This window comes from Protomyctophum bolini (assembly GCF_963924005.1).
Source record: "Protomyctophum bolini genome assembly, chromosome: 17".
In the NCBI taxonomy this organism is placed as follows: domain Eukaryota; kingdom Metazoa; phylum Chordata; class Actinopteri; order Myctophiformes; family Myctophidae; genus Protomyctophum; species Protomyctophum bolini.
In genome coordinates, this window is record NC_137878.1 from 17785384 (window position 1) to 17798755 (window position 13372).

Consider the following 13372-nt stretch of genomic DNA (forward strand, 5'->3'; position numbering starts at 1 on the left):
CGAACCTACCAGAGTCGATCCTGTTCATTTAACTAAATCTCTGCTAGATTGGATTCTTGTCTCTCATCCTGACAGAATTACAAAATCTGGGGTTTTACCCGACTGCTTTAGTGACCACTCAATTATTTTCTGTGTGTGGAAGATCCAATTACCTCGTTTACCACCAAAATATATAAAAGTAAGACAGCTTAAAAATTTGAACAATGAACTCTTTACCCATGATTTACTCGACATTAACTGGGATCGCTTTCAATTAATACCCTCGGTTGGAGACGCTTGGAACTTCCTCTATACAGAACTTAACAAAGTCATAGATAAACATGCCCCCTGGATTTCCATCAAGGTTAAAGGTAGACACTTACCCTGGATTAATGGTGAACTCATTCAGCTGTTCAAACAGAGAGACAAGGCCTGGCTAAAATATCGTTCATCAAATGATTCGTCTGACCGGAACACATATAAACATTTAAGGAACACATGTAAAACCAAAACTAGAAATGCCGAAGCAAATTTCTACAAGGACTGTCTAAATAATGAGTTCAATAACCCCAAAAAATTCTGGAACAGAATTAATAACATATTTAATAAAACAAGTAAAACTCCAAATCTCATTAAGATCAATGACGGGCTAACTGGCGATCCTTCCATAATAGCCAATGCTTTTAGTCACCACTTCTCCTCTGTTTGCAGCTCCCAATCGGGCCCACCTTATTCTCATGCCCCCCCGAATAATCCCAGAGTTGGTAGCTCCTTCTCTTTTGCCAAAATCACTCCAATTGATGTCGAACTGGCAATCCGGGAGTTACGGTCAGGTGCTGCTGGTCCTGATGGTTTAGAGATCAAATTCCTGAAAATTGCACCTCATATTCTCTCATTCCCACTCTCTGATTTATTTAATCTTTCTTTATCAACATGTGAAATTCCGTCAATCTGGAAATGTGTCAGTGTCACCCCCCTACATAAAGCCGGAGATCCTCATGATCTCAACAACTATAGACCAATTTCTATTATAAATAGCACAGTAAAGATTTTTGAAAAGTTAATCTTTAAACAACTCTCCAAGTATGCCAATAACTTTCACATTCTATCTCCATTTCAATCTGGCTTCAGACCCAATTTTTCCACCACTACAACACTCATAAAATTTACAAATGATATGTTTTCATCATTAGAAAACGGCATGCACACCGGTGCTATATTTATCGACCTTACCAAGGCATTCGATCTTGTAGACCACTACCTACTCCTCGACAAATTACACTCCATTGGTCTCTCCCGAGAATCAGTTCTCTGGTTTAATTCATATCTCCATCTTAGACGTCAGTGTGTCTCGTTTCAGGGGAACCGATCTGAATTTAAAATTATAGAGAAAGGTGTACCCCAGGGTTCTTCCCTGGGGCCTCTGCTTTTCTCCATTTTTATTAATGACCTACCCACAATCTGTTCTGATTGCCAAATTCAATTATATGCCGATGACACAGTCATCCACGCATCAAATTCCGACATTGCCCAAATCCAGTGTACATTACAGGCTGACTTTGATGCAGTTCAAAGATGGTTCCATCTTAACAAGCTGATATTAAACAAAAAGAAATCTGTTAGCATGGTCTTTTCCACAAGACCAACTTCTTTGCCTCACGGCACACAGCTCGAAATGGTTGACAAATTTAAATATCTCGGCCTTTGGCTCGACCCTCAACTGACATTCGAGCCTCACATCACCTCTGTTATCCAGAAAGTTAATTTCAGCCTGAAAATTCTATATCGATCAATTAACTGTTTCACCCTTCAGGTCAGGAAAAGAATCATCTCTCAACTAATTCTCCCTATCTTAGACTATGCTGACATTGTTTACCAAAATACCTCCGATACACACCTCTATCCCCTCAACGTAACATACAACAATCTCTGTAGATTTATACTGAGGTGTCCCTATATGACCCACCACTGTACCCTGTACGAGTCCCTCAACTGGCTAACACCAAAAGCTCGAAGACACTCTCACTGGCTTCTATTTATCTTCAAATGCATACACTTCAATTACCCGGAATACTTAAAACAATATCTACGTCCCTTCAGCTCACCTTACAACCTGAGGCACACTGACCATCTTTACCTTACAGTCCCCACCAACATCAGAAAAGTAGTTGGTCGGCGTGCTTTTAAATTTAAAGCTCCTGTCGACTGGAACAATCTCCCCAGTTCCCTCAGATCCATTAACTCCTTCAATATTTTTAAAGTGTCTATCTTTACCCATCTCCAAATACCATGCTACTGCTTCTAAATGCCTCCTATTGTTCGGATTGTTTCTCTCTCTCCTTACATCATGTGGCAAACTGTTCTACTCACTATTTACTATTTACTATTTACTATTTACTATTTTCAAGTGCATGTTTGTACTCTGCTATGATGTATTGACAATGTTGTTAATGCATTCTCACGTCTGTCATGATGCTCGGCCTGATGTTCTTCCGATGTATGTTCATCATCTTGTATACTATACTATTTTGACTTATTGATACCATGTTGTGGGTGAATAGGTGGGATGGGAGCAGCTAGTTTTAGGAGAGCTTTGTTGTTTGTTTTGTCCTCGATTATGTATGTATGATTGTACTTGTTGTATTGTCTTGTATTTACTGTATGTTGCTGGACCCCCTCGAAAACGAGATGATGCATCTCAAGGGGATATCCTTTCTCAATAAAGGTTCATATATACAAGGCAGGTACAGAACTACAGGGGCAGACAGGAAGGCACAAAACAAAACTACAAAATAAAAGGTACACAAGTTAAAGGTGAAACTCAAACTGGAACTAAGACACAGGGAAAACACAACAAGAGTAAAAACAATAACAAAAAACAAGAACAGGGTACACAAGAAAACATAACACGCCACAAACCGTGACAATGTGTCATGTGCTAACAACTTAATACTTCCTAAGGTTATGAGCATCAAAACAATATTTCATTTCAAATACTATATGTAACTATACATAAATAGGCTATACATTCCATAGGGCTGGATCACACATGGGCAAATGACATCAACTTGAAGGGCGGTGTCACTGTCACCCTTGACTAAAAGATAAACTATTAAGTAAATAATATATTGAAGGTGTTTTGCTTATTAGCCAGGGATTCTTTTAATGAAACTATTGGTAAGTTTCACCTTTCCCCATATTTTTTGGAGAAACACAGAGATTGCAACATTGGGCTGAAGATTGCAACATTATTTGGAGCATGTGTTATCGGAGAACCTCATTGACTCTGGAATGGCAACTCACTAGCTCTGTAACTGTTAGACAGACAATTGAGAATTTGAGACAAAGAGGACCTGGCAGTGGCACAAAATAGCTTAATAATTACTGAAACGAGTATGCCAGTGCCACACCGTCTAAGCTCTAAGGCATACTGTAGTGTACATACTGTATTGACTATTTCTATGCACAGCATCATGAAGTGACAATAGTCTATTTTCTAAGTCTTGCATGGCACCTTACACCAACTGCGAGGTCATGTTGTCCCTGTCATGCATAGATCAATAAGCATTGTTTGGTACTTGAATCATGGATATGGCTTTGTGCCAATGTCACATGCACATTCCTATGCATTCATTGTTCGAACTAACAGATTTTAAACACAGAAAAACAGTTTTCCAGCCACAATTAGGCTATAAAACAGGATAAAGTTATAATTGACAACAATGCAGCAATGTAGATATATTCTGTTTAAAGTAAAAGTTTTACTTGAGTATCAAGTATCAAAATTTGGAAAAACTCAAAGTAAACATACCACAAAGTTGTACTTACAGTAAGTACAGTACTTGAGTAAAAGTACTTTTTCAGAGCATTCGTTCAGGTGGTCGTGGTTTTGAGGATATTGTTCTGTGAGATTAGGCAGGTTAGGTAAGGTTAGGCATAGTATTTGTAAGAATAGGGTTAGGGTTAAGGTTTAGGCATAGTTTTTGTGAGTTTAAGGTTAATTTAGGGTTTGGTTTAGTTAATAACCACGCCCACAATCGCAATCAATCAATCAATCAATCAAACTTTATTTATATAGCACATTTCCAACAGCCAAAGGCCGACCAAAGTGCTGAACAAGGAAAAATACAACATGACATCGAAGGCAAGAAAAATAAAAACAATAACATACGTTGAAAAGAGCAACAATAAAAATAGACTACAACTCTAGTGCAATTAAAAGCAAGGGAGAACAGATGGGTTTTGAGTAGGGATTTAAAAACACCAATCGACTGGACAGATCTGATGGTAAAGGGCAGTGCGTTCCAGAGCCTGGGGCCCGCAGCCGCAAAGGCACGGTCACCCCTACTTCTCTTGCTGGTCGTAGGCTCGACCAGCAGCAGCTGGTCCGCAGACCGCAGAGCTCTGAGTGGGACATATAGGGCACAATTAGGACAGGTAGGAGGCCATAATTAAGCCCATATCAGATATCATATCAGATCCCATATGAGATCCCTGATATTAAGCCCATATGTTAACTATGAAATCTTACGTTATTTGTCACTCAAAATCCCCATACATGGGGAAAGCCCCCATATATTGTGCACAGGTCTCATGACATCACTATGACATCATCATCCCCATACATGGGGAAAGCCCCCATATATTGTGCCTAGGTCTCATGACATCACTATGACATCATCAGGGATATTAAGCCCATATACAGGAATGTCCCCATATATGGTCATGCAAATATATACATATATGGGCAAAACAGGGATTGACTGATACCTGTCCATTTAAACTCTAGACAGGACAGGCCTGCCCCACGCCCGGCAGCCGGTGAAAACTAGAGTTCTCAACAGGCCCGAAAATTAAGGCCCGGCCCTACCTGGGCCCTCATCAAACCCTGTACATTCAAGACACTGCCCCCAATGCCACCATTATAGATCTCCATATATGGAGCTGACCTGACATTCCAAATGTTGATCTGACCTCATCACACCCTGTACACTCAAGACACGCTCCATATATGGCCAGTGCGCTTCTCTCTCAGGCGTCTTACTCGTACTGTACACAGGCTATTTGAAAATAGATTGTACAATCTCACAATGCATCACAATTCAAAGCTTTTGTATATTTACAAACATTTATGGAATATTGTTTTTAATCATTATAAAATAAATCTTATGGGGTTACCTTGCAGTGCTTGCACACAAGTATTTTCAGATGGGATAGAATCTGTGGTCAAATACAATTTGTGGGTCCTTGACATAAATGTAAAGAAACCACTGCTCAACTGCTGAAAAAACATAAGTGAGGTGCTGGAGTCACAAAAAGATAATGAAGAAAAAATAAAGGGAAGCTCTACACACTCAAATCTGGGTCCTTCACTCCTTGATATAAAAACAAAAAGGTTTGAGAACCATACGAGGTGTATTGTGTCTCTTGTGCAACTAGGTGAATGAGTGATGCAGGTCTCACCGGACAGCTTTGAGGGAGATGATCCTCTGTGCCACAGTAGACTCGCCCCAACTAAATTCATAAAAGTCACTCTCCAGCCGTGAAGGATAGAACGTGATTACCGGTATATAATTACAAGGAGAGCTGATAAGGACAGGTGGGAATGTGGATTGACAGGGTCTACTTGGGAGGAAAGAAGTGAAGCGATAAGGAATACTGATTGACAACTGAGGATAGGTGTGAGTCGCTAATCTGCTGTTGTGTCTCTTTGGAATGAGGGCGTGGGTGTGGTCGTGACAGACCAAATATTTGTTGACAAATATTACTGCTTGTCTAGGTGCCGGTTTTCTTTTTTTTTTTCATTTTGTTTTCATTTTCTCCTGTTCACCTGTTCACCTGGCTGAACAGGCACTCCCATTAGCAAGACATATAGGCCTAATGTACTTTGTCGCACACACCGGATTTGATAGACTCGAGCAGGGGTTGGCTATTTTCACTATTGACGTACAATGGGGGGTTAAATTGTTTTGGTGGAACCAGGAGATGAAAAAAGGAGAGGATAGGGTTGTTGACAAAATGCAACCACAAATCCACCTGCCATTCTCAAGGTTTTGGGTTTAATACAGTGTATTGGTTTATGCAAAACTCACATAATTCAGCTTCTCACCGTCTCACGTCTCATCACTTATAGACCAACATTTCCACAGTCACTGAGTCACACATGGCAATCTATTGGGTGGATTGCCATGAAACCTGCATAAATGCTCCCTCATTTTGGGGTCAAAGACTTTTCAGGCATCCCACAAATCCCACATTGTGACTGGCAGGCATCATTCTGTTGTAAAGCTCTCTCATAATTGTTATTTTCCTGCTAGATGTGTTTTTAAGTCTACTACAGTACCAAGTCGGCCATACCACCCATGACCAAAATTAGCGTTTTAAAAGGTCGAAAATGGTACTTGTTACCGTTGTCTTCACAAGAGCAATCAATCATACGGGGCCTTGCCACCAATCAATCAATCAATCAATCAATCAATCCTCGTGTACCCTACGTATTGGATGCAACTGTTCTTTCCCTTAGGGCAGAGGTTTTCAACTGGTGGTCCGTGGACCACTGGTGGTCCGTGAAGGTAATGCATGTGGTCCCTGGCCATGCATTTAGTATGTATCGACCACTAGTTGGGAAATGAACTAGTTCATTAAGTGACCTGGTGATGTATGATGACATCAATGTCAGTTACTGGGAAGTCGGATGTCAAGAACTTCCACAGAAAGGGAGTTTGAATTTCAAGGGAAAGTGAACCGGATTGACTGGTTGAGTCTATTAGGAAATATCAAATGTGCCCATATAATCATGCAATCGCATGTGTCTGCCATCTATGAGTTTAATATGGAATGTTAAGAGAACAGAGGAAGGGCAACCATGGGAAAGGAATAGCTCTGGACGACTAGCATATGCCAGTTAAATTATACTGACTGTTAAGGGCTTGATTTAATTCACCTCAAATGAACAAATTTGATATTATTTTTTATATCCCCTCACCCAACTCAACAGTGGTCCCCAGGTTGATTCTTAGTTAGGGTGGTGGTCCCCAGGTTGATTATTAGTCAGCGTGGTGGTCCCTGGTTCATAATCAGTTGAAAACCCCTGCCTTAGGGATAGATAGATAGATAGATAGATAGATAGATAGATAGATAGATAGATAGATAGATAGATAGATAGATAAACTGCTTCAGGCTGTCCTGGAATGTACAAATTTAAGACTACTATCTTTACAAGAACAAACGAAAACAACCAGCATCCATTATATAATTTAAAGCTATTATATTGTGGGTATAATGTCCTGGAATGTTTCCCTCTGTCAATCCATTGAGTAAAGCAAATGAGATAGGCTACCCCCAATCATAATTATGGAATCTGAATAATATATTAAAATCAGAGGGGGGGTGCCCACTGGCCTAGTGGTCCCGCTCATGATGACCTTTGCTGCATGTCTCTCGCCTTCTCTCTCTCCCATCTTTCCTGTCTATATTCACTTGTAACTATCAATAAAGGCAAAAAGTTAAAAGAAATAGAACAAAAAAATCAGGGTGGGAGGGTGGATCGACCGTAGATGTATCACGTAACACCGTTGCTCCAATCTTCACCAAACGTTGCATAAACCACCCATTCGGATGCTGTCAATGCACTCGCACTGAATGGGACATTATCACATTTATCAGACTATTGATTGGTCTAAGTAGGTGAGGTGTGTGTGTGTGTGTGTGTGTGTGTGTGTGTGTGTGTGTGTGTGTGTGTGTGTGTGTGTGTGTGTGTGTGTGTGTGTGTGTGTGTGACATTCAGAACCACACCTTTGCTCTACCACACATAACTCATTTACCCTACTTTCCACTCAGAACAATAAACTCCTTGGTGGAAATGGAGGTAGGGAGAGGTTGGGTTTAATCCAGCATGTTACCTTATCCAACCACTTCACATGTGGTTATACAAGTGCCAATTAACCAATGAATCTATCACCTAACACTTAATGACATTTGGCTCCAATTTGACTCTCACATCAGCAATCACATAAAACAATAAATCAAATCACTGGCATCTTGTTTACCAATTTGTGTGCACAAACGCATATGCATAATAAATCACCAGCATTGTGTGGTTTCTGTTCATGCACAGTATCATTGTGACTTTAAATGGAGGCCAAATTAAACACCTATGGACTTCTAAAATTATGAACTCCAGACTTCTGCCGACAGATTCATTTATTTTGATGTAGAATATAAGGAATGATCACTATTTTAGTTCCTACAAAAAAGCTGACCGTGTAATCTCCTGCTGTCAGTGTAATCTCCAGTGCCAAATGCACCGTCGTCACTTGCAGTCACTGCTCCAGAGTGAGTACCCACTTGATTCATGTATCAACAGTTTAAGGCTGTTGATACATGAATCAAGTATGAGGTATTTATTTGATATATGATGTATTTTCTCTATTATTAAGGTTATTGTAGTGGTCAATTTGTATTGGGGGAGGGGCGGGTACATGGTCAAAGCAGTTCCAGGGGTCCCCAGGCAATAACTTTGAGAACCCCTGGTTTAAGCAACAGTTCTTTCACCTGAGTGATTTCACTCAGGTGAAATCACTTGCATCCATCTTTCCACCTCTGCACCTGAGTCAATGAGTATCAGTAGGTTTCAGTGTGACTAATAAACTGGTTCTAGTTCATATGTTTCATGATGGAAAAAACAGATGGCAGATCCTTTGAGATGCCAATGATTTGTTTTATTGTGAGGAGGCCAGTCACGACACTACCCAACCCCCCCCCTGTGGAATCTCGCCAGACTAGAGCAGGGCGATGACACAATACTCTCTCCACCCAACCGGGCCCAAGTCTCTCCTTGTCACCACCTGATGCCGGTAGATTAGAAAGAGAATGCTACCCCCACCCGTTTATTTACACTGCGTACTCAGTGTGATGATCTGATGGTACAGTACTACTGTACCATCAGATCATCACAAAGGATCATGAATGCCAGCGGGTGCCGGGGGCTTAAAGAAGAGGGCCCCTTGTTCTGTTTGCACGGAATCATTAAGTAGTGGCTTGAACACATGAGTGACATGTCCTGACCCAAGCTAAGTAAGCATTTTACATAAAAACACGACAAATTATTTAAATGCTTGTTTTGACCTGTATACTGTATGTCTGCACAGTGTCTAAGGAACCATTTATCTTATACTCACAGAAAACAATGGACTTGGCCAGAGGAAATCCAGAGGAATTCCTGGCATTCAGGGTTCAATATAGAGGGAGAGAGAGAGAATCCTGCCGGTAGCACTCCTTTATTTGAGGAAGGGAGGTCTTTCCATGGAAAGGGAGGTGCCTCACAGCTGGAACTTTATATGAAGCAGAATCCGCATGTTTTACTTCTGAGCTCTTAGGAACACTCCACGAGCTGTCATTCAAATCAGGACAGACTCACTAGGCTACTCCTGTAGTTGGTGAATTCCTGTACACTCAGGTAAGTCAGGGCTTTCTTTCTATGAGTGATAATGTCATGCTGTCTGGAGCCAAAATGTAGTTTTTCACCCATTCTCTAATAATACAGGGAAAGTTCATGTAGCAGTTAGTTTTTTTTGTCCATGGTTAACTGCTGTTTATTTTTCATTTAGAGGTGTGGTTTTGAAATAGAACAGACTGGTAGAAACCACATCAGTGAAGAAATAACATTACGTATTCTGCACTGTGGGCCAACTCCCTCCTGATAAATGTGAAAGTAAACATTCCTGACAGATTACCTTTAACCTTTTATCAACTTTAACCAAAATGCGTTCTATTCAAAGTACACTTATTAAAGCATACACATCAACCAGGGACAAAAGAGGCATTCAACAACTGTAGCCTATAGTGTGTCTAGATCAATTTAGCAGCTGCCTACAGACACATAATATAGTATGCAGTAATTACTAGTAGCCAGTGTAGATAGTCTGAATGTCTGCCACTGTTGGTTCATAAACTGAGATTATGTAACATTCAAATGGAAATGCCATTGGCTCATTTTTTCCTTTTATAGCCACTTGGTTTATAGGCAAGTTAAGTTTTGTATAGCACACTTCAACAAGGCAATTCTATTACATTAAATGCAAAAATGAACACATAAAATGACTTTTGAATACAATTAAAAGTTTAATAGTTAAAGTTACAGTTACTACTGTAATTATGCCAGTATGTTGCACCTTGTTCCTGTATCCCACATGAAAATTAACACAAATAAGGGATGATGCTAGGACTAACAAAGTGATAACTTTACAACTACACTAAAGATAAGAGAATGGGTTCAGATGCTTTTCTATCATAAAATCTTATCATTCAAACAGTTTTGTATCTGTGTCTTTGAGAGATAATAACTGAACTAGATTGCCCTGATAGGTGTGACATACAATTTCAGAAACACACAAGGTTGTATTCCGGTTTAGTAACAATGTTATTGTCATCAATGAAAAAGACCAGACCAACATACTGCTATAATGTTGTCTGCTAAATGACATATTCTTGTATATCTGATTATTGTAGGCTACAGTATATTATTGTGTTGCTGACATAATTTTCTAAGTTCTAACCACAATTACTATGGGAACGTTAATGTTAGTATAAGTGTCCTTTAAATCAGTGGACAGTAATAAGTAGCCTACATGCAACATCTTTTTCAAGGAACACAATGTTATGAGGGACGAATTAGTACCAGTAAGTGTGTTCTCGCATGAAGGCTACACAACTAAAAGCTTTTATTGAGAAAAACGCTTTGAGGGAAAAGGAAGTTGCCGCCTGTTGTACCTGCCTGTCGACTACAAAACAATACTACAACATGACGTAACGATATCATCCGCTCCCGACAGGATCATATACCCTAAAATGAATTGGTGCCCAGGCTAGATGGGTGGTGAATCCACCTGAACTGAAGCCGCACCCACAGCTGTAGTTGCATGATAAAGGGGGAGGGGTTAGGGGAGGGGCTGATAGTGTGGTGTCACTATATTACTGTTTATTTCATTGGCCCGTTTGACTGTCAAGGGTTCAGCCTCCAGGAAGAAACCCTAAATACAAAGTTAATACACCATTGCATATAAAAACGACTCCAGGGTATCTAATAAGTACTGTCACCTCATAGACACATGAAAAACTGGAAGAAAAAAATATGTGTGGCACTCCATCTTTAAGAAAAAAAAAGAATAAAGAATAAAAAAAACTTTTGTTTAAACACAGGAATGTGTTTAAACAATGTGTTTAATGTGCAGACACTGCACATTAGTAGAGAGAGAGAGAGTGTGTGTGTGTGTGTGTGTGTGTGTGTGTGTGTGTGTGTGTGTGTGTGTGTGTGTGTGTGTGTGTGGTGTGGTGTGGTGTGTGTGTGTGTGTGTGCGTGCGTATACTTCATGCCATCCTTGCATAAGTCAGTACCCCACTTGAGCCACCCCAGTAAAATTAGTGTGGAGATACACAATCATACTTTGTGTATCTTGTCTGAGGAAATATACAGCCATAATGGCCGGGTTTTTCAGAGATTTTGGGTCGCACGAGTGCAGCGTATGCACACATGCCCTCTACGCCACACACACACAAGCCTGTGCCAATGATGCACAATGTCCTTTTTAAGAAACACGACAACATAGACATAGATAACCTAGACTAGAGCACAGCCGTACTGTACGTGTCCTCATTGTGCACGTAAGGCCTCCTGCACTAATTAATTTAGAAGCAAACCCGTTCCCCTGAAGCCTTTTTAGCCTGTTCCCTTTGAGAAACTCTGCCATTGTTGTGCTTTGCTGGTAAGTCCTCTGCATGAGTATTTCATTTGAAGGATTTATTGATATGAGTTCCAAGGAATTTGCAGGGATAGTCGTCAATATGAACAGAGGTTTTATTGTTTTTTCAGATGCAGAGGTCTATGATTATTTCCTTGGTTTTGAGCAGAAGGTCAATTTATTTGCACCAGGTGACCACAGCAGGGTGACCACCGCAGTTCTGTACTGGGTCTTGTTATTGTTGGTGATGTATTCAGTTATTGTAACGTTGTCTGTCTATTTGAATATGTTCACAGTACTGTGAACAGAACTGTGACCAGTCTTCTTCACGGTATTGCTGGGACATACAGTATCATCACAACGACCATTAGACAGACAGACAGACAGACAGACAGACAGACAGACAGACAGACAGACAGACAGACAGACAGACAGACAGACAGACTTTCTATATGACTCAATACCCTACAGATCCACACCGAAGAAATACAGTACATAATTATAATGTATGTAGAAACCACACAGTCACATTTTTAGCTGTAATGTGTTTGCCTGGATGACAAGAAAGGTCTGCACCATATATTACAAGTAATGTTCAACATAGTCAAATAGCAGGCAAAGCAGGCATCAATCAAATCACATTGTACAGTACATACATTTACTGTAACTAGGTCATTGATGCCGATACCCAACTGCTGTTGACATTACTGTGCCTACAGACAGGTGTTCAGTGTTAGTCACTGAGATGGATACAGTAGATAATTCTATTTTGGATATCATTGGGATTGTGGTGGCAGGAAGGCAGCTAGACTACTTCCATGTGTTCCATTGACTGTAGAGGATGTTTGTCCACCCTATACCATATTGACATTAACAGTACATGATTTAAGAGTAAAGTTAATTCAATTTCAGTTCATATCTTATTGACATTATTTACACTGTTTACATCTATCTGACTACCTCTGTGGTTTTCCTCACCTTTACCTTACTCTACCTTAGAAATCATTCTAAGCCTCTGATTGGTTAGTTCTGCTATGTGTTTTAGAAACAAGGGTGTGTTGTGAAGCTGACTAAAGTGCTAATAAGAAAGTGGGGGAGAAAAATGGGAGAATATCATTTTAACACATGCGTGCATGACATCCACAATTAATCATAATAATTATTCAACTAAGTATGTGATTTTGTTAGATTTGTGCCTCATGTGGCAAAGCATTTAATTGACAAAATCCTGATGGCACACATACTGTAACACCTTGTTAGTATACTGTTCTTGCCAGGCCCTACAGCGGTTTCATCATCATAAATTACTCAATGTTCTTTTTGTCATCCACGCCCGTTTTGTAAGGGGGAGTACATTTACATTACAAGTATTGGCAAGTAGCCTAGAATGTTCCTGCAGTAACTGTGAACTACTAATGGTCTGCATTCCAGTTATTTGCATGCACATAAATATTGGTGTGACTGCATTAGCAGCAGTCTCTTGGTATTATTATACATTTATTTTGATGCTCAATAATATAATGTGATTGCTTGTCCATTTTCTTCTTCAGTAACAAAAAGTGGACTTCTTGCAGTATGCGTAATGGGGGAAAAGTGTGGAAATAACTGATGCTTTTAAAGGAGTAGTACAACCAAAAAAATACTTATTGTCTATG

At 40.0% G+C, this 13372-nt stretch overlaps 2 protein-coding genes across 2 annotated transcripts in view; one reads left to right on the forward strand and one right to left on the reverse strand.

Moving 5' to 3' along the window:
* Window positions 1–13372, reverse strand: part of fbxl6 (F-box and leucine-rich repeat protein 6) — a 204083-nt gene that overhangs the window by 168417 nt on the left and 22294 nt on the right. The gene's annotated exons all lie outside the window — the stretch shown is intronic.
* The window catches only part of eppk1 (epiplakin 1), a 17312-nt gene continuing 13259 nt past the window's right edge, over window positions 9320–13372 (forward strand). Inside the window, exon 1 of the mRNA XM_080787865.1 lies at window positions 9320–9436. The gene's annotated coding sequence lies outside the window, so the exon portion shown is untranslated. The remainder of the gene's footprint in view (window positions 9437–13372) is intronic.